This window comes from Sciurus carolinensis, chromosome 13, assembly GCF_902686445.1.
Source record: "Sciurus carolinensis chromosome 13, mSciCar1.2, whole genome shotgun sequence".
Classification (NCBI taxonomy): domain Eukaryota; kingdom Metazoa; phylum Chordata; class Mammalia; order Rodentia; family Sciuridae; genus Sciurus; species Sciurus carolinensis.
The window spans coordinates 2,050,234-2,069,119 of NC_062225.1; positions in this window are offsets into that span (position 1 = coordinate 2,050,234).

The following is an 18,886-nucleotide window of genomic DNA, read 5'->3' on the forward strand; positions in this document are numbered from 1 at the left end:
TCCACTAGAACCTGTGTGTCCTAAACCACCCCAACCAGGAGCAAAAGCTAGTCCCTCTTCCCTTCCACCCAATTTTTCATCTCAAGATGTGTGAGCAACTGCCGTGAGCACCCCCCACAAAACCCCGTGGCACGCACGACCCCTGCTGGTTCCAGGAAGTCGACCCGGGTTTAGGGAGGAGAAAGAAAACTGAAGAAAAGTGAAGGAAACTCTATACTGGACATCATTTTTCCTGGACAACATCCTCTGAAAGATACTATCTATTCCGTAAATGAACTTGACAGAGAGGAGCACATCGAGCACAAACCAAGAGGGTAACTTGGACAGGAGTGCTTGTGCTCAGGTTATATTTCTACATAATCTTCCGATTTCATTTCACATTTGCATAGCTGCAAGGTCTCACTAGCATCCTACCAAAGCAGACAGTTGGCAGCAAAACGACAACCTACCCTCAGCCAGGGTCCCCAGCCCATGTGAGACCTGCAGCCTGCAGTGCGGCCTCTGGGCTGCAGGGGGCGACAGAGATTGAGTTCTGCGTTGGCCTGCCTGGGTCTGGGAGCTGCCTGGCCCCTGAAGTCCCACCCTTCCTACCCCGCAGCGCCTGTGCCCCCGGGTCTGTCTCACAGTGGACTTGTCCTTCTGAAACAGAGGGAATCAGACCTGGATCACCTGAAGACCCAGAACACATTTCTCTCTTGTGCAAAGTAGTTCCAGAGCCTCTTGGAATAAAGAGGAAGGCCTCGCCATCAACTCGGCAGGTCGATAGCTGGAGCCGATAGCAAGTCCCCTAGCACCCCCTTGACCAGAGGGACTGGGCCCTGCTCCCTGGGGGCTTCGAGCCTGGGCAGGAAGCAGACGTTGGGCACATACTCACTCTGAGGTTCCCCCACAGCACGAAGGAGCACAGCACACATTCCTTGTCCCTTTTCCCGAGAGAGTTGCTGCAGGGAACCGTTCTCCTGTACCCTGACTACCTCCAGCTCCCTGCCACCCTTACCCAGGCTGAGTCCAGGCAGAGGCTCTTCTATGGATGTTTTTGTGGGTCCACAGCCAAAGGATCACGGTCCTAGCACTGATCACATGATCTCAGATACATAGAGGGCCGCAGATGCAGCTGAGTACTTTCCAGACTGGTTGCTGGAACACTTTTTAAAGGAACACTCATAGGGTTATGGGAAAGGTGAGTTCTCTGATCTCTCCTGTTCGCCTCCGCCTTTGTTCTCTCTGCCTCAGCCACACTGACCTCTCACGGCTCTCCAAAGACACTCCAGGCACCACGCAACCCCAGGACCTTTGCACCTGCTCTCTGGAGGCTTATTCCCCAATGACCTGCATGGTTTATTTCCTCAGGGAGGCCTGCCCTGGTTACTCTATTTAAAATCACCACATGCACTCCCTTGAATATCAGCACTCCTACCTCACTCGGGGTACTATTAAGTCTAACATACACTATGATTTATTTTTCACTTATTGTGCTTTTTCTCCTTCAGCCTCTGTTAGAACACAAGAGCCACAAGGCAGAGGTTTTAGTCTGCTGTGGTCATTCGTATTTGACTAGCAGACAGTGTTCATGCCATGTGTGGGGCACTCGGTGACATTGCTAAATAATAAAGGAATAAATGCACAAGCAGGTGGGAGAACTCTTGCTTGGTGGGGTCAGCATAGACCTCAGTCCCAGGAAGCCCACGTAGGATCCCCAGGGTGGCCCGACTTAGGGGCCAGGCCCTGTGGAGAACAGCACTGGGTCACCTGTCCTGAGTCATCAGGAGCTGTGGCCGCAGGAGGGAGTCACAGAGAGAGGGTCCGATGGTGTCTCAGTGAGCTATTGCTGCGTATCAAACCAACCCGAAACTCAGTGACACGAGGCAGCAACGACTTGTCATTCTTCACCACTCTGGGGCCTGCCGGGTGGGCAGTTGTGCTGTAGGTGGGGGGCCTTGACTATCCTCCAGGTATCCTTTCATCCTCTGCAGACCCGAGTGACTTTCCTGTGTGACAATCCTGGTGCCACTTGAGGCTCAGGATCCTGAGCTCACATGGCCACTGATCCTGCATCCTGTTGCTCAAGGCAGATCGCAGCCAGGCCGGAGGGAAGGGGGATGTGGGCAGGGAAATAGATTTTACCCGTCAAGGGAAGAGCTGCGGGAATCCCTGCCAGGGTCATGCCGCAGGTGGGAGGCGGGGCGGGGCGGAGACCAGCTGCCTGGTTCCCGGGAGCCGCCCTGGCATGCTACGCTGCCTTGGCACCCAGCTGCGACCCGGCTGTGCAGGCCGGGACCTCGCTTTCTCTCCTTCAGGTGCCACCGAGCACCCAGGTGGCGCGGTGCTGTCTGGACTCAGGAGTGAGTGGGTTCCAGGACTCCGTGCTCCTGACCGACGGGAAGGCCGGGCTCCAGGCCCTCTTGGGTGTTCCTCATCCGGCTACGTGGTTTCGGGCTGACCGGGAACCTGGGGAGCGGGTCAGCCCTTGGAGGGACTTGCAGAGGGAAGTGATGTCCCATTGGAGTCCCTGAGTAGGAGGTGAGGACAGGGCTCAGGCCGTCCGTAGAGCTGAGGGCGACCCCTCGAACCCAGAGGAGGAGAGGGAAAGCCAAGGGGCGGCGGGCGCAGGAGTGGAGAGACCCCTCCACCTGCGTGCCCGACCGCTGGTGGCCCCTCGCGAGGTGGGCTTGGGCTCTTCTGCCAGGGCGCCCGCTCCCTCCCCATCCCTCCTCGTGCGCAGTGGCCGCCGTACCCATGACTCCCACACACCAGTCAGGGACGGGGATATTTGGGAAGGAGGGTCTGCTCTGAACACAGACAGACTTAGTCCTTGAACAGTGCAGAACAGCTCTGTCCGTGCAGCCTGCACATGGCCGCGGGCACCATCGGTAACCTGGTGGAGGCTTACGGTATGTGTGGGGACGTGTGTGTGTCACTTGGAACGGGTGCCATTTTATGTGAGGGATCTGAGCATCCTTGGGCTTCAGTGCCTATGGGGGTCCTGGAACCAAGTCTCTTGCAATCCAAGGGAGGAATCCGTTGACTAAGTGCTGCTCCGGAAGGTTCTATGCCGGAAGCTCTGTGTGGGGTTTGACTTCAGCTTTCGGGTTCAAGCAGTGCCCCTCATTCTTACACTCCGCTCCTGCAATCCCAGGATTCGATGGCGAGCCACCAGAGAGTGTGTAATTAGTGGCTCCAGATGTTCTGAGCCATGGATGCCACCTGAGAGGAAGACCAAAGGATGTCCTCGCAGGTGAGGACAGCTGGGCCCTCCCCCAGGGCACCCAGCTGCCTGCCCTGCCCGTCGCTCTCATTGGCCACAGTACATGTCCACGCCTTTACTGTGCTATGTAATATTTGCTCTCAGAGCACCAGAGATTCTCAAATTCCCTTGACCCTGTTTATCAGGACCAGCAGGTTGCTAGTTAAAATAAAGATTCCTGCCATCCCATCCCAAACTGGCTGATCCCAGGGGCCTGATCTAGGAAGCTCTGTGTGGCTCTTGGGAAGAGTCAGGATTTCCGGCATCTACCGAGCTTCCTCTTGGCCTCAACCTTTTCTGCCATCGATGGTGAGTCCACAGAACCTCTTGTTCCCACCGCCAGCTTCTAGATGCGCTTGCCACGTGATATTAAAATGCAGCCCCCTGCTCTGGGTCATGAGTCAGCCTCACAGGAGTGAATTTCAACCCGGTACATGACCCTCCCTGTGTCTGTATTTCCATGACAGAAAGGGAATAATTAAAACAGGAAGTCAGAAATCAAAATAGAACTCCCCTCCGTGGAACCAGCCCAATATGTCATTTTCTGCTCAGGCCCATTAGTCAGAAAGGATCATGGAAAACCAGCCTCAGTCGGAGAGGCTGCTCATCCGTCATGACTTCCCCCACAAGGAAGGCAAAGTCTGTGACCCCTGACGGAAACCCAGAGGAAACTGATTCTGAGAATCTATGTCTCCCCACAACAGAAGAGACAGGGAAACCGGGGTCCAGGTCCCACTTGGGACGGGAAATGCTTTGCCTAGGGCTGGCAGCCGTGGGGCAGGAGGATGGGTTTGGGTGGAAGTTCCCTGATCTGGGGTTTGGGTCCCTGTCCCTGCTGTGTTGTCCCTGGGTACAGCTTAGTACATGGCACCTCCTAGGCCTGGCCAGTCACTTGACCAGAAGGATGGCAGTCCTCGCCCTGAACAGACCCAGGCGAGGGTCGGGGTGCTGCAGAGCCCACCCCCACACACCCTGCAGGCAGTAGGTAGAGGCTGGTGCTTCGCCTGTTCCCTGACAGAACGGTGGAGTTTGGAGAGAAGGACGTAAGCTGAGCTTCTGACCGGGCTGAGTTTTAAGCTGGGTGGAAACACTGGTGAGGGCGTTCGGTGCCAGTTCCGGGTGCAGAAGAAACTTGGAAGAGAGATAGATATTTTAGAGTTTTCAGCATAAAGCAGATGACTGGACTCATGGCATGACTCGATCAGCAGCGAGGGAGACGGAGAGGCAGCGCAGATGGAGCGCCTTCGGGGCGGCTGGGAGCCAGGCAGAAGGAAGCCCTCTCTTCTGAGAGGCGGAAGGAGAGCCAGGAGACAGGAGGCGCGGAGTCCAGACCAGAGGGAAGAGTACTGAAGCGTCCACCGGGTCTCAGCTGGGAGACGCCAGAGCCCAGCTGAAGCTCAGGGTCTTCAGGAGGCAGCTGGAGTGAGAACCTGGAGAGAGGGGGCAGAGAGACCCCCTCAGAAATCTGGCCGTGGAGGGGAGGAAAGAGGACCACGAGGAGCTAAGGAAACCTTTGAGCTGCGACAGGTTCAGCCAAGTGTGAGCGCTGGCAGGAAGGAGCTGGCGGAGAAGGACAGGTGGGAAGGCGGACAGAGGTGCCTGCGTCAGGGGCTTGGCGTGCGTGTTCCCACACACCGCGTGGTCCAAGCCTGGCCTCTGCTGCTTCTCCCCCGAGTGAGCTGCGTGTTGCGGGTCTTCTCAGATTACTTCGACAGTGCTCTATGCTTTGATCGTCCCACGACGCATCTGGGAGAAAAGGACCGATGACATTGAGACTTAACGAGAAATCTTTTTTTAAGCCACTTAAAGATGTGGAGGTGCTTTATCAGTATTATTTCCAAAACATTGGTTTGATTTATCTATTGTGGAATAAACCACCCCCCAAAATTAGTGGCTTTAACACATAAAGGAAGACACTACTTACTGAGTGTGACTGCGGTTGCTCAGGCGTCAGGGGGAACATGATGTGTCTGCTCCAGCCAGCGTGGGCTGAGGAGGCCCCAGGGGTGGGACCAGGCATGGGCTCCGGGCTCCCTGTGTGCAGATCTGGTTGGCTGTACTGGGTCCTCAGCGGGACTGTCCATCAAAGGACCCTCACAATATGGCGGCTGGGTTCCAAGAGTGGCCTTGGAAAGAGCCCGGTGGAAGCTGTGTCACTTCTGATGACCTTGCTTTGAAAGTCCTGCTTCACTCATGCCAGCGGCATCCGGTGGGAGGGAAATCAGGCTCCACCTTGAATGAGAAAAGTCTGGAAGGATTTGTGGGCATGTTTTGAAGTCTCCACAGCAGCACACAGCCCAGTAAGACAACGACTTAAAATGAGGCTCTTTTTGCAGGGTCATTTTGACAGAAGATAGCAACGATTTCTGTGATGTCAGTGTCTCATCTGACCCTTTTGTTCGAATGCTTGCAAGGGTGGGTTTATTCTAAGCAGAGCAGGGAGGGTGGCGAGGTCGACGGGTGACTTCCACTCCTCCTGATGCGCAGAGGGAAACGTGCTGTCTTGGGACTGGTCTCAACTCGAGGCCTCGCAAACAGATTCCCTGAACAAGTTCATGTGGCAGAACCAGGTTCCTCTCCCTGAAACCCTGAGGGAGGGGAGCCCCCCTGGACGGCTGATGGGGGTGGGGAGGGGCCCCACTAGCTTCTGCTAATCTGCTCTAGGTGAGGGAACAGGAGGTGTGGCAGGGGGTGGAAGAAAGTGGGGAGGTTTGGAATATTTTCTGTGGAGATGGAAGAGCTGACTCATCAAATCAGGGAACGGTTGCTAAGCAACCATGGAGGCCAGCTGGTTTTCAATGTCATGGTGCGCATGGGCTGCCGCGCTCTCCCGAGGTGCTCGGTGGGTTTGGCGGAGAGTCCAGGTGGGGAGAGCTGGGTCCAGAGCTCTGCCGGGCAGTGCCGCGGGCAGACGGAGGAGCCAGGCGGGGGGTACGACATACAAGGGCCTCAGCAGCGACTGGAAGGCGGTGGGTACTGCGGATGGGAGGCGGCAGAGCAGGCCGATCAGGTCCCAGGCCTGCAGGTCGCTGCGTGTCTGGGTTGGTGAGCAGTGGGGTAACGGAGAGTCGGGGGAAGACGGGCAGGCTCTGAGGACGGGGTGCTTAGGCTGGACTGTTCAGAGGTGGATTGAAGGAGAAAGTTCCTGAACGACCTCAGGCGGAGAATGACCACCACCTTGGGCCTGCCAGGCGCCCAGACTCAGGACCGTGACAGCTTTCTGATCAGCACAGCCTGGCTACGCCCACACACATGCATCCGCTGGTCTTTGAGTCTGTAAATCGTATCGGCTTCTTTGGGACGAGGGGGAAGCCCTCCGCTGCTGCTCCCAAGTCCTTCTCCTTTTCCATCATTTGCCTATTTCCTGCGTGGTAGGCGGCTGAATCTGGGCACCCGGGGACCAGGGAGGCTCCCTGGCGGGGCTGCCAGTAACAAAAGCGTTACAAATGATGAGAAGCCACAGGGTGTGGCCCTGGGGTGGGTGAGTAAGGGAGGGGTGGGCGTCACCGGGAGAGAGTCCCGGCACCGAGAGGTCGCGGAGCTGGTCACTCAGATGGGCATCAAGGTCTCTGGGGTTTGGGACAAAGAAGAGGAACTGGTACCAAGTGCAAAGGCTTAATAAGTAGAGGAGAGTGGCCAGGATGGCAGCTGCTGGGAGCCACTGGGAGGGGGGATGGCGGAAGCCTCAAGGGACTGGGGTTTTGTTTGCTTGGGTTGGTTTCAGGTTCTACAGAGTGGGAGAAGTGCCAGTCAGGCCGTGTCAAAGGGGACGACTCTGTGCTCACCCCAAACCCCTGGACCTGAGGATCTGGGTGGCGGTGGAAGCCTAGTGCTGGAGGAGTTGGATCTCAGCAAAGGAAGGAACTGGGAGGTTCTCAGAAAAGAGAACAGGCCGGACACATGGCCTGTCTTCCCAGCAGCTCAGGAGACTGAGGCAGGAGGATCGTGCGTTCAAAGCCAGCCTCAGCAACAGTGAGGCCCTATGCAACTTAGCAAGAGCCTGTCTCTAAATAAAATATAAAAAGGGCTCGGGATGTTTCTCAGTGGTTAGCGCCCCTGGGTTCAATTCCTGATAACCACCCTGCCCCCTAAAAAAAAAAGAAAGAAAGAAAAGAGAACAGAAAGGTAAACTCGTTCACTTAACAGTTAACGGTGGAGCCCTCAATCTGGGCTCTGAGACACATTCCTGAACAAGACGCGGAATGTGCATTGCAGTGGTAGGAGCAGGTGGCAGGCACCTAGGCAGATTCACCCCCGGAACAGTTTCGGGTAGTGCCACAGGTGAGGGAAAACAGAAGGGGATTAGACGGAGACCCACGGGTGCGGGCAGGACGCGGGGACGGGTTGGTCACAAATCGTATCCTCCAAAGAGAACAGAGGTGCCAGTTGTGCCAGCGGTGAGCCCAGGTAGCTCTGGCTGGATGATGCTTTGGATTGAGGCTGGAATAAACAGTTTTGCTGAAGGGCAGAGGGGGGACAGCACAGGGGGGTCTCGTGGGTGTTGCCTGCAGTTCTCCCTGGGGTCCCCTGGGGGAAGCTGCGGTCAGTGCAGGTCTCTCCCACCTGCTGGACCTCAAGATCAGCGCAGGCTGTTGCAACCCCTGCCCACATCCCTGCAGGTCATGGAACCCCTGAAAGCGGAGGGACACTCGGGCAGGGCCGGCAGCAGCCTCCCAGGGTCCCAGGCCATCCGCACGCAGCTCAGGAAGCCACAGAGCTCTCGGAGCTGAGCCAAGGGCAGTGGCAGTACTGCAGATGTGACTCCGTGCAGGCTCAGAGGACTGTCCTTAGGGCTCGAGAAGGGAGCGTGACTCCACCAGGGTTCGTGCAGAGAGCAGTTTGCTTTCCCAGTAGATGTCTGCAGATGTTAGAGGAAACCAGGAAGTACCTGCAGGTAGAGTTATCACTGACTGGAAGGAGAACCGGGGACAAGAGCGGGTCCTCACCAGGGCAGTCACAGAGGGGTGGCCCTGAGCTCCCGGGATCCTGTCTGGTGCCCCTGTCGGTCTACGTATTAGAGATGCCCCGCGGGCTCTGATGAGTCCCCTCCTTCGGCTCTTCCTTTATTGTGATTCCCTCTGAACCTAGGCCTCTTTTGAGATCATGAGCCGTTTTAAAATGACCAAATTATTGAATCGTGATTGATCCGCTCATTCCCACTTTTTGAATTGTTAGGTTCAAAGTCGTTCTGGTAAGCTTTTTGTGTCTGTGGCCAAAAGGCCTGACAAGAATAAAACAGAGGAGGTAAAGTCCATGTGGGGCGCAGGGTTTCAGAGGCCTCGGCCCCTGGACAACCAGCGGCATTGCTCTGGGTCTGAGATGCGGCAGAGCTCAGGGTGGAAGAGTGTTCTGGAGAAAGGCAGCTCAGGACATGGCAGTCAGGAAGCAGAGAGCGCTCCGCTCACCAGGGACACGATATAAGTCCCAACAACACATCTCTTGACTCCCCTCCTCCAGTCACACCCTGCCTGCCTAAAGTTACCACTGAGTTAATCCGTATCCGTGGATTAATCCGCTGATTGGGTTAACTCAGTCATTTCACCTCTGAACCTTCTTGCAGGGTCTCACATGAGTTTGGGGAGACACCTCCTATCCAAACTGCAACCAAGATCCTATTCCAAAAAAATAGGGACTTACAGGTAAAATCGTCATAATTCCTAGCCCAACAGGGAGAATAAGATATCATTTTGAATGACATTACAAAATAACGCGCACACTGGTCGACCCTCCACCCCACGCTCACACCAAGCTGCAGCTGTCCCATGCGGGCCTCGGCCTCCGAGGGGTCTTCTGTGCTAATGTCCAGGTCTCTATGTCCAGCTGCCACTGGACACCTGGGTTACACAGCTGCCTCCGAAATGCCACTCAAAGAGAATGGATGGCCCTCGCTCGCTGCGGGAACAGCTGCTTCTCCTCTCTGTGTCTTCTCCCTCTGTGAATGCTGCTCCTCTTCCTCCTCCCACCTGGATTACCTGACCCTCAAAATAAGAATGTCCTTTATCTCCACGTTGATCCCAGTTTAACGGTCACCTCTCGCATTCAGCAGGCCCCGAGGCCCGTTGATCTGCCACCTCTTCCTGTGGCTGCCTTTCCATCCTGGTGGCTCCTCATCTGGAGGTTCCCGAGGCCAATGCCCCACCGTCTCCTGACCACCCAGCCTGGCCTCCTTCCACCTCGGTCCACATGCTGCCCCTGGATGACTCTTCCTGCTTCCGCTCAGCTGTCACATGGGCCAGGTCATCTCTCAGCTCCCTCAGCTCCCTGCACACAGGGTATTTTGTTGTTGTTGTTATACATGACAGTAGAGTATGATTTGCCTTATTTATACAAACATGGAGTCCATCTTATTCTAATTAGGATCCCATCTTGTGGTCATGATGTGGAGTTTCCCTGGTCCTGTCTTCATATATGAACACAGGAAAATCATGCCCCATTCATTCTATTGTCCTTCCTATTCCATCACCTCCCTTCCCTTCGTCTAATCCGATGAACTTCTATTCTTCCCTTCCCCCTCCCACTGGGTGTTAGGATCCACATATCAGAGGGAACATTTGGCCTTTGGTTTTTTGGGTTTGGCTTATTTCACTTAGCATGATATTCTCTAGTTCCATTCATTTACCAGCAAATGCCATCATTTCGTTCTTCTTTATGGCTGAGTAATACTCCATTGTGTATAGGTACCACATTTTCTTCATCCATTCATCTGTTGAGGGGCACCTAGGTTGGTTCCATAGTTTAGCTATTGTGAATTGAACTGCTGTAAACATTGATGTGGTCGCGTCACTGTATAGTTAAGAACAGCAACCTTGAAATACTGGCAGGTCCCCCGGCCCCATGGTCTCTCAGAAGTTCTGTCTTGCAGTTGTTGCTCTTTTTGATTAGAAAGTCATCCTCTTCCCTTTGCTGGCTTCTCTTCCTCATGCGTCTGAGCTCAGCTAAGGCGTCAACCCCTCTGGGAAACCATGCGCAGCTCTGTCCCTTTCCTGTGCAACTGTGAGCCTGGATCCCAGCGTAGACTTGCCAACCCGCTGGGCGGCTTCCCGCTCTGCAGGCACCTGAGGCAGGGCTTGCGCTCGGGTCCTGCCTCCAGTACCCGTCCGACATTGAACATTAAATACGAGGGGCTGTCTGACGGACGTGCAACAGCTGGAGGAACGAAAAGGGGAGGCAGGAGGGGAGGAGGGAGACAGACGGGAAGAGGGAAAGGACCGCAGAGTGCACAGGGATGAGGAGGAGTACCTGCCACAGCCTATTCGAAATAGGAAGCCAAGACTTCCAGGAAGAGGTGATGTCTGCCCCAAGTGCCGCAGTAAAAGGAAGTTTCCAGAAAGAGCCAGGGCAAGGGGGTTTTTAGACAGAGCCGAGAACACGTGCTGAAGTGGAGTTAGGGAAGGGGGAGCTGCTGGCTCCTCGTCAGGGTTCAGTGACAGGTGCCAGAGGCACTCAGCTGGCCCTGCCAGGAGAGTTTCCACAGAAAGAATGAGAGACTCCAGCTTCTGCTGAGGCCTGGGGACAGCTCCGGTCCCCACACCAGACGTCCCTCCAGGAAGTCCCCAGAATTGGCCTGCTGGGGGCTGCCCGTCCGCCACAGTTGGAAGAGCTGCTGCCGGGGTGGGCGGTGAGAGAGCGAGGGGCTCTCCTCTAACAAGTCTCTTGGCAGCGCATCCGGCGGACAGAATCGAAATGACAGCCGGAGCTCCAGCTGCAGGAGTCTGAGAAGTGTGGTCATTACGGTTTGGAGATGGTCTGTCCCCAGAGGGCTGCAGGTGGGACGCCTGTCCCCAGCAGTGTTGAAGCGGTGGAGTCTGTGAGCGGTGCACCTGGTCGGAGGGAGTTAGGTCGTGGGGTTCTGGGGAGGGTTGGCGCTTCCTGGCTGGGGGCTCCAGTCTCGCGGGACTGGGTAGCTTCCAGGGGACGGTGCTGTACGTGGCTGTGGGCCCTGCCCTGACCCCCTCTTCTGCTCAGGCTGTTCCTACACAGGCAAGTGCTGCCACCACTGTGGTGCCACCTGGCGTGAGTCCCTCGTTAGAGTGGCAGAGGCCAGCACTGTGCTCTCCAACCTCCAGAGCAGTGAGCTAAGCAAACTTCCTTTCTACCCAACCTTCCTAGTCTCAAGCACTTCTCACAGCAACACAAAATGTCCTAGGACAATGTCGCTCTCCAGGCACGGCAGGGACGAGCCGGAAGGAGGCTGGCAGACACCCCGAGGGCCCGAGCTGCCACCCACAGCACCTCTTCCCATATCTGCTGAGTCTCCAGAACCAGAACTGGCCTGGGTGTGACAGCAGAGGTAGCCGAAGTCCTGTGCAGGGCCCTCTCTCCGCCCACGCCCCAGTCACCCTGTCGGTTGGCGTGGGGTCCGTTGGCACATTGACACCCACGACGGGAAGCTGAGACTCCACTCTCGCATCCTTTCCTGGGGCAGCCCATGCACCTTTTCTGAGCTTGTGCCTCACAGCTGAGAGGCCAGCTGAGCATCAGCACATCTGGGGACAGTGCTCACGTGGTGGCCGGCGCACAGTGACCAATTTGACGTTCTCCATGTGGGGAGTGTGGTCAGCTGAGCACCGCAGGGGGGAGGGGGAAGTCTGGTCTCTCTGCGAGCCCTGCCCGATAGCTGTGTGACCCTGGGAAGACGGCTTCCACGTCCTGGACCTCAGTCAGCGACGCTGCGTGACATCCTAAGGTGATCTGATGACACTGTGAAGGGTCAGTCTGACAGCTGCTCTCCGTCGCCATGGAAACAGTGCTTTCCGTGTCTTGGGGTCATTCCTCAAATTCAAAGTCCTCAGTAGGAGCACCCAGCTGTCCCCCTGTGCCCACACCTGGTCACCGCCCAGGGAGGAGGGAGGGGGCATTGGTCCTTTGCGGTTATGGTGTGGAAGCCACCAAGCCGTGACCACGGAGTTCATCCCTCGTGGGAGGCCTGCGGGGTTGATGGACAGAGAACAAAAGGCCGCCACGCTCTGCGTATTGGTATCATACACACATTTAATCAGGGATTACCTATTTTGCCTTCCCCGAGCACCAAGAGCCGTGAAATCATCTTTAAGGTGCAAACTGTATTTGTTCCTATTACATCTTAAATGCATAATCATGCTCTTAAAGTATAAAAACATATGCTACTCCTTCAATGAGCTCAGGTACCTCCAGAGACGGCCACGCCACGCAGGGAACACTCCAGGCTGAACTGTGCGTGAACTGCTACAGTTCTGGTGCAACAGGCCTGTCACTGTTAGTGCGTCTCTGCGCCTGTCGGCAGAGCTCTCTGGGACAACAGAAGTGGAAGTGAGCTCAGGCTCATTTAAACAGGAATCCATTAAAAATTTTTATGAAAAAAATATATCGCAATTTATTGAAGAAAACTATCAGGTAATTCCAGGGATTGATGCGGAGGTGCAGGACAAGCTCAGGAAGGGGACGTCAGCAGACCATTTTTGGAGGGGGTGGAGAAGCTGAGGAAGGATAAGAGGCCATTGACAGAGGGAGGCACATCCTGCCAGGACATTCTGTTTCTCCTCAGAGCTGGAAAATTAGGTTAAGTTGTGGTTGGATGCATTCGAGTTATGCTAGTCACAAGAGTAGCACTGAATGACAAGGAGGGACAGGAGCATAGGGGGCCACGTGTGGCCACCCAGGGAGACAGGATGAGCCACGGTCCCCGTACCCAGGAAGTGGGCCCAATGGTTACCTTGGGCACTGTGCTGTCTGCATCACCTGTGGGGCCTCCCCTGTGAGGCACCTCCATGACCCTGTTGTTCAGATGAGGAAACTGCGGCTCAGGGAGTTTAAACACCACCTCCCACTTAGTGGTGTGGACAAAATTAGAACTCAGATCTTTCTGACCCAGAGCCACATTTGAAATCACTATATGTTCTCATTCTTTATAGAGGGCGTCCAACAAGCTCCAACAACCCAAGATTTAGATGTCACAAAGAAGATCCAAGCCATCCGCCAGGGGAGACTGCGAGAGGTCGGGAGAGCAGGAAGCTGTGTAGGGGAGAAACATGATTTTTTCTCAGCCCTCATGAATTCTTGGTTGGACTGGACCCCTGCCACAAAAGTCAGAATAACAAGAGAAAATCACACAGAAGTTTATTAACCTGTATATCCCACGTGCACAGAAGATACCCAAAGAATGAGTGGTGTCGAAGAAGAGGCAGCTGTGAATTCCAGTTTGCATAGCATCTTTAACGAAAGCGAGAAATCTGTGGAGAAGAGACAAGACAAAAGCAAAGGACTCAGAGTCTCTACGGGCAGGAAGTTGGGGCGACCAAATACATGACAGACAGAAACCAGCTAGTTTGGGTAGAACCTTCTGACACCATCTCTAACCCACGGGTCTAGCCTTGTTCCCCCTGGCGGAGGAGGAGGGAGGGGCACCTTTTGCCTCGGTAAATCTATGTCCTGCTGTTAGGCAAATAGAGGGAGGGCCCAGCTTTCCTGCAGCATCCACGGCTCCTCTTCTTCCTCCTCTTCCTCCTTCTTCCATCCCCCTCTTCTTCCTCTCTTCCTGAGACAGTGCCTCACTAGCTGCCCAGCCCGGCCTCGAGCTTCGGGCGCTGATGGTCCTGCTGCCTCCCGAGGCGCCAGGACCACGGGAGCCGCCAGCACACCAGGCTCCATCTGCTGCTCTGAATTGCCTTTAGCCCGACGGTCCTTGTGCAAAAGACACAGGTCTTGGAGGGACATCCTCTGGTCTCCTTGGCTTCCTGGAGCATGCAGGTTGGGCTTTGGGGGTTCTCAGGATTTCGGCAGCTCACTACGGGTACGTAGGATGGGGAGGCTCCCAGAGCAAAACAAGTCAAAGGAGCCAGGAGGGCAGCGAGTGTGTTCTGGGGAGTCAGTGGTCCACGTGGCAGGCGTGTGGGAGTGCCTGGAGGTCGGAAGGCGGTGAGCAGCCACTGGTCACCTGAAGTGGCCAAAGGGGCAAGAGCATTTCCTTCCCTCTGTGGAGGGAGACACACGTTTTCAGATGGGGCAGGAGGCCTGATATGATCAGCGTTGTGACGGAAGACAACAGTTTGTACACATTTTAAGATCTCAGGCCAGCAATCTTTTCTAAAATGTGGGAAATCAACTTCTTGTTTCAATGAGGACATTAAATAACAAGTTCCATCTATCGTCACAATTATTTTAAGGAAGAAAGGCCATTTTCTCTCCTCTCTGTGAGACATGCTCTCAGAAGGAAAGACCACCCTTTTCAAGAAAGGAGCACTAACACAGAGCCCCGCACACAAAGGTCAAGTGCAGTTCTCGTTTGGTCCATCATTGAGATCTAAGGACAAACACGTACAAATCACCACTCTGACAGATCTGGCAATAGTATAGAGTGCAGATCAGGGCTGGGAATGAGGATTTCAGAGGAGGAGGGATTGTATTCCTAAAGAGCCCGTCTCGGTCTGCTCAAGTGACCATAACAAAATGTAGCACCCCTGGTGGCTTAAACAGCAGAAATTTATCTCTCACACTCTGGAGGTTGGAAGTCCCAGATCGAACTCCAGCAGGGCCTCGGTGCAGGTGTGGGGGTGGGCAGTACCAGTTCTCTGGTGTCTCCCATAAATAAAATGAATCTATCAGATAATCTCTTGAAACTTAATTACCTCCTTTGAGGCTCTGTCTCCAAAATAACCACAGTGGGGATTATGACTTTGAAATATGAGTTTGGGAGAAACACATTCAGCCCACAAGAGCTCTTGCAATAACTGTCACAAGCAGTTCAGTGGGCTGGGGGCCTGGGAAGGAGAAGTCAGGCACGGAGGTGTGGGATGGTGATGCATGGTACTCATGCTGTGTCTTGCAAGCCCGTGACCACAGCAGACATGACTAATGGATCAGACACTTTCTTCAAATCTGCGACGCAGCCTGTGGTCCTCAGCATCATGTTCCAGGAAGCCCACACCAGGGGATCAGAAAGAACACAGTACCTGAAACATCGTTGCTGTTACTACCCTAAGAAGAGAGGTGAGATGGAAATGGAGATGGAGGAATCACAGGTGACCCTGGTGTTTCAGATCTTGGGAGTCTGGGGAAAGTGGGGTAGGTAGAATTATGGCCCCAAAAGCATCTATGTCCTGATGCCTGGAGACCAATGGCATGCTACTGTACGTGGAAAGTGGAACTTTACAGAAGAGATTAAGCTAAGAATCTCAAGATGGGAAGATGGTCCTGCGTTTTGCAGCTGGGACCTATGAAATCACAAGGGTCCTCACTGCCGGAAGCAGTAGGGTGGGTCTGAGAAGGAAATGTATGGTAGAATGCAGTTCAATGAGCCAAGGAATGCAAGTGACCACCAGAAGGTGATGGCGGACAGAGCCATGGTGGTCCCTGTCCTGCCCATCACAAGGGCAACACCCTGACACCAGAAGACAGGTCAACAGGAAAAAGCACTAGACATTTATTTGGTTCTAGTTTTACCTGGCATGGAGCTTTCAGACTGAACGCCCAAGGACTTAGGATTGAACACCCAAGGACTTAGGATTGAACACCCAAGGACTTAGGATTGAACGCCCAAGGACTTAGGATTGAACGCCCAAGGACTTAGGATTGAACACCCAAGGACTTAGGATTGAACGCCCAAGGACTTAGGATTCACTGTTCATTTTAACAACTACGTGGGAGGAAGCATGGGAGCCACATAGAATTTAGATGGACATAGGGACTGTGATCTGATGCAACTAGATGGAGAGGGGAGGCCCTGCCAGGTCTGTCTCTTCATATTTCCCTAGGTTATCTCTGAAACTCCTTCCTCCCAGGTATGGGGCGGGATACCTTCAGGGATGGGACCCATCAGACAATGTAGGTCAGAGCATTTATTTGTGGCCAAATCCAAGACAGAAATTTGGAGAGAAATTAGTATTTTTACTATCTATGACTTATTTTGGGGAAAGAGGGCTCTAGTTTCTATGCCCATCTTAGGGGAGGTAAATTCTATTTTCTTAAGCTTGCCTTGTAGGGGAGAATGGGGGACAGGAAGCAGGGGGACAGAAGTTCAGAAGATCCTTGCTTCTGAGGCTGTTCTGAGAGTTTCTCTTTAGAGCATCATTCTCTGATCCCCAGCTCTGGAAAAGACCAGGACATGGCCGATCCCTTAGAGTCCAGAAGGAGCACAGCCTGGCTGATGCCTGATTTCACCCTTGTTACCTGTGCTAGTCATCTAACCTACAGAACAGCAAAGCAGTAAGTGTGTGTTCTCAGCCACTAAGTCTATGACAATTTGTTAGAGCAGCAAGAGGAAAGGAACAGAAGAAGAGCTGTGCTCTCAGCAGAAACAGCATGAGAAGATCAGCTCGCCTGGGGAGGTTGGGGCGTGGGAAGCCAACGGCTTCCATCTTGGATACACAGGATGTCATATGCATGTTTGGAGGGAATTTCCAACAATGGTAGCTTCAGGAATAGGAGGAAAGGAACATCAATAATTTGAAAGGAAGAGAATCTATTGTTAGTACCTATGGGAATTTTGGTTCTTTCATCAAGTTATTCTATTTGATTCTCATCACACCCAGGAAGTGGGTTTTTTTGTTTTACCAGATTTTTCCGAAGTGGTCCAGGTAAGTGGCAAAGGGTTTGGAGAAGTAGCCATAAAATTACTCAGTTAATAATAGACAGATTTTGGGTCACATCAGATCCAGTCTGGTTGTGGACTGTGATACTCATCCTTATGTGGTTCTATAGCAGCAATGAGACAGGAAGTCAAGGAAGCTCCTGACAGATGCCCCGAATCTCAGGACATGGAAGGTGAGTACCCAACTGGGGGTGTTGAGGGAAGGGGTCGCTTGGAGGGGTAAAGTGTAAGTACAGTTCAGAGCAATGTTAGCAGGGAAGAGGTAACTCTTTGGTAACCTGGAGGAGATGCTTCCTGGAAGGCAAATTTCTTCACATCATGTGGTCACTGGCTCCAAGTCTAGAGGGTGTTTTGGACCCTGTTAGCAGTAACTCGCTGACTGCTGGCCAGTGGAGGCAGAAGTGGGAGGCTGGGCAGGAGAGATCTGACTCCTCACTCCCACAGTGGGTCTCCTCACTATGGGGGAAGAGGTAAGCAGAGGGATTTCCCCAATGTCTGCACACTCCAAAGAAACAGAACAAGTGATGGATGATTTCCAACCTTAAGAGTTGAAGTCTTGTTAGCTTAAGGGGCTGGGGTCTTCTGAACTTTCTACTCCTCCCCTGGTCTTTCTGGTGTTGGACTGAGTTGGGATCCAAGAGACTTTGGTGTTGTCCCTTGGGTAGTCCACAGGCTTGAGTGTATAGCCAATGTTCATTGGGTATATTATGGGACACCATGTGTCTGACTACCATTGTACTGAAGAAATGGAAGTTCTGAAAGGCTCAGTAACTTGCCCAAGGTTTTATAGCTAGCAAGTGGGAGAAGCTGAAGTTTAAAATCAGGTTTATCCAACTCCAAATCCCATACTTGACCCATCTCAACATGAATGAAGCATGGTTCTGATTTGAGACACTCCCAATACCAGGAAGGAAATATGACACAGTGTAGTGATGTAGAAATAAAAAGGGCACAGGAACCCTGGCAGGAAACTCTGACACCAGTAGGGAGATGTGTGAGGGAGGCTTCTCAGAGGAGGTGGCTTTACAGCAGGGCTCGGTGGATGAGTTTCTGACAAGAAGGGCATTCTTGGGAGAGGGAGGACACGCCCAAAGACATGGAGATGGTGGATGGATTGGGAGGAGTGAGTGGGTGGGTGACCACAACAGTGAGTCAAGAGTTTATGACATCAGGGACTACAGTGGGCACAGATGATGACTGAAGGTTCTATGAAAAGAAGCCATAAGGCTTCCAGCTGAGCCCCAGAGCCGTGCTGACCACAAGTGGCCCCTGTGGGAACTGCAGACCTTCACACTTCTCATCCTCCTGCTCAGGCATCACCTTCCTCATTAAATACATGCCAGGGCAGCTTCTCTGATGAGAATTGTTTGGTCAGAAATGTCAACACAAGACATGTCATTAAGGCTTCACAGCTTGTCCCTCTTTCAATAGGTCATCCCATCAGGCACAACATCAGCCCAGAACTTTTTCAACACGGGGAAATTTGCATTCTAGTTCCTCATCCTCAGAAATCTTCCCTTTTTTGATCCTCATTTGGGTAAAGTGACAGTGACTGTGTGTCACAAGCTTTTTTCATGTTTACTACCTGGTCTTCAAACTTAAACATTTCACACAGATGCATAATTTTCTGTGAATGTAGAATTATCAGTTAATTTTCCTTATTTTGCACGTGGAGGTTCTTCCAACGTTCAGCTGCTTTCATCTATGATGAAATAGTCATGTGTCTCTTACCCTTTGGATTGTTTTCTGTTGAAATGTTCCCTAGAGTGGGATTCATGGGTCAATCCATTCCTTCTGAAGGTTGTGCAATGCTTTACTATCATTAGCCAGTATTTTACTCACAAACTTCAATGGTCAATTGAGATAAGGATTGATATTTTTTATGACCAAGAGTTGGAAAAATATTCTGTTGCTAGCATCAAATTTCATAGTCTCACGGTGTTGGCAAATGTGACTTTCCTAATATTTGCCAATCTGTTACACCTGAGGACCTTATTTTAACTCTTATTCCCTGTGCATCATGGAAGTCCAGCATTTTCTGTACTTGATATTTCCCATATGAATTCTACTTTTTGCAC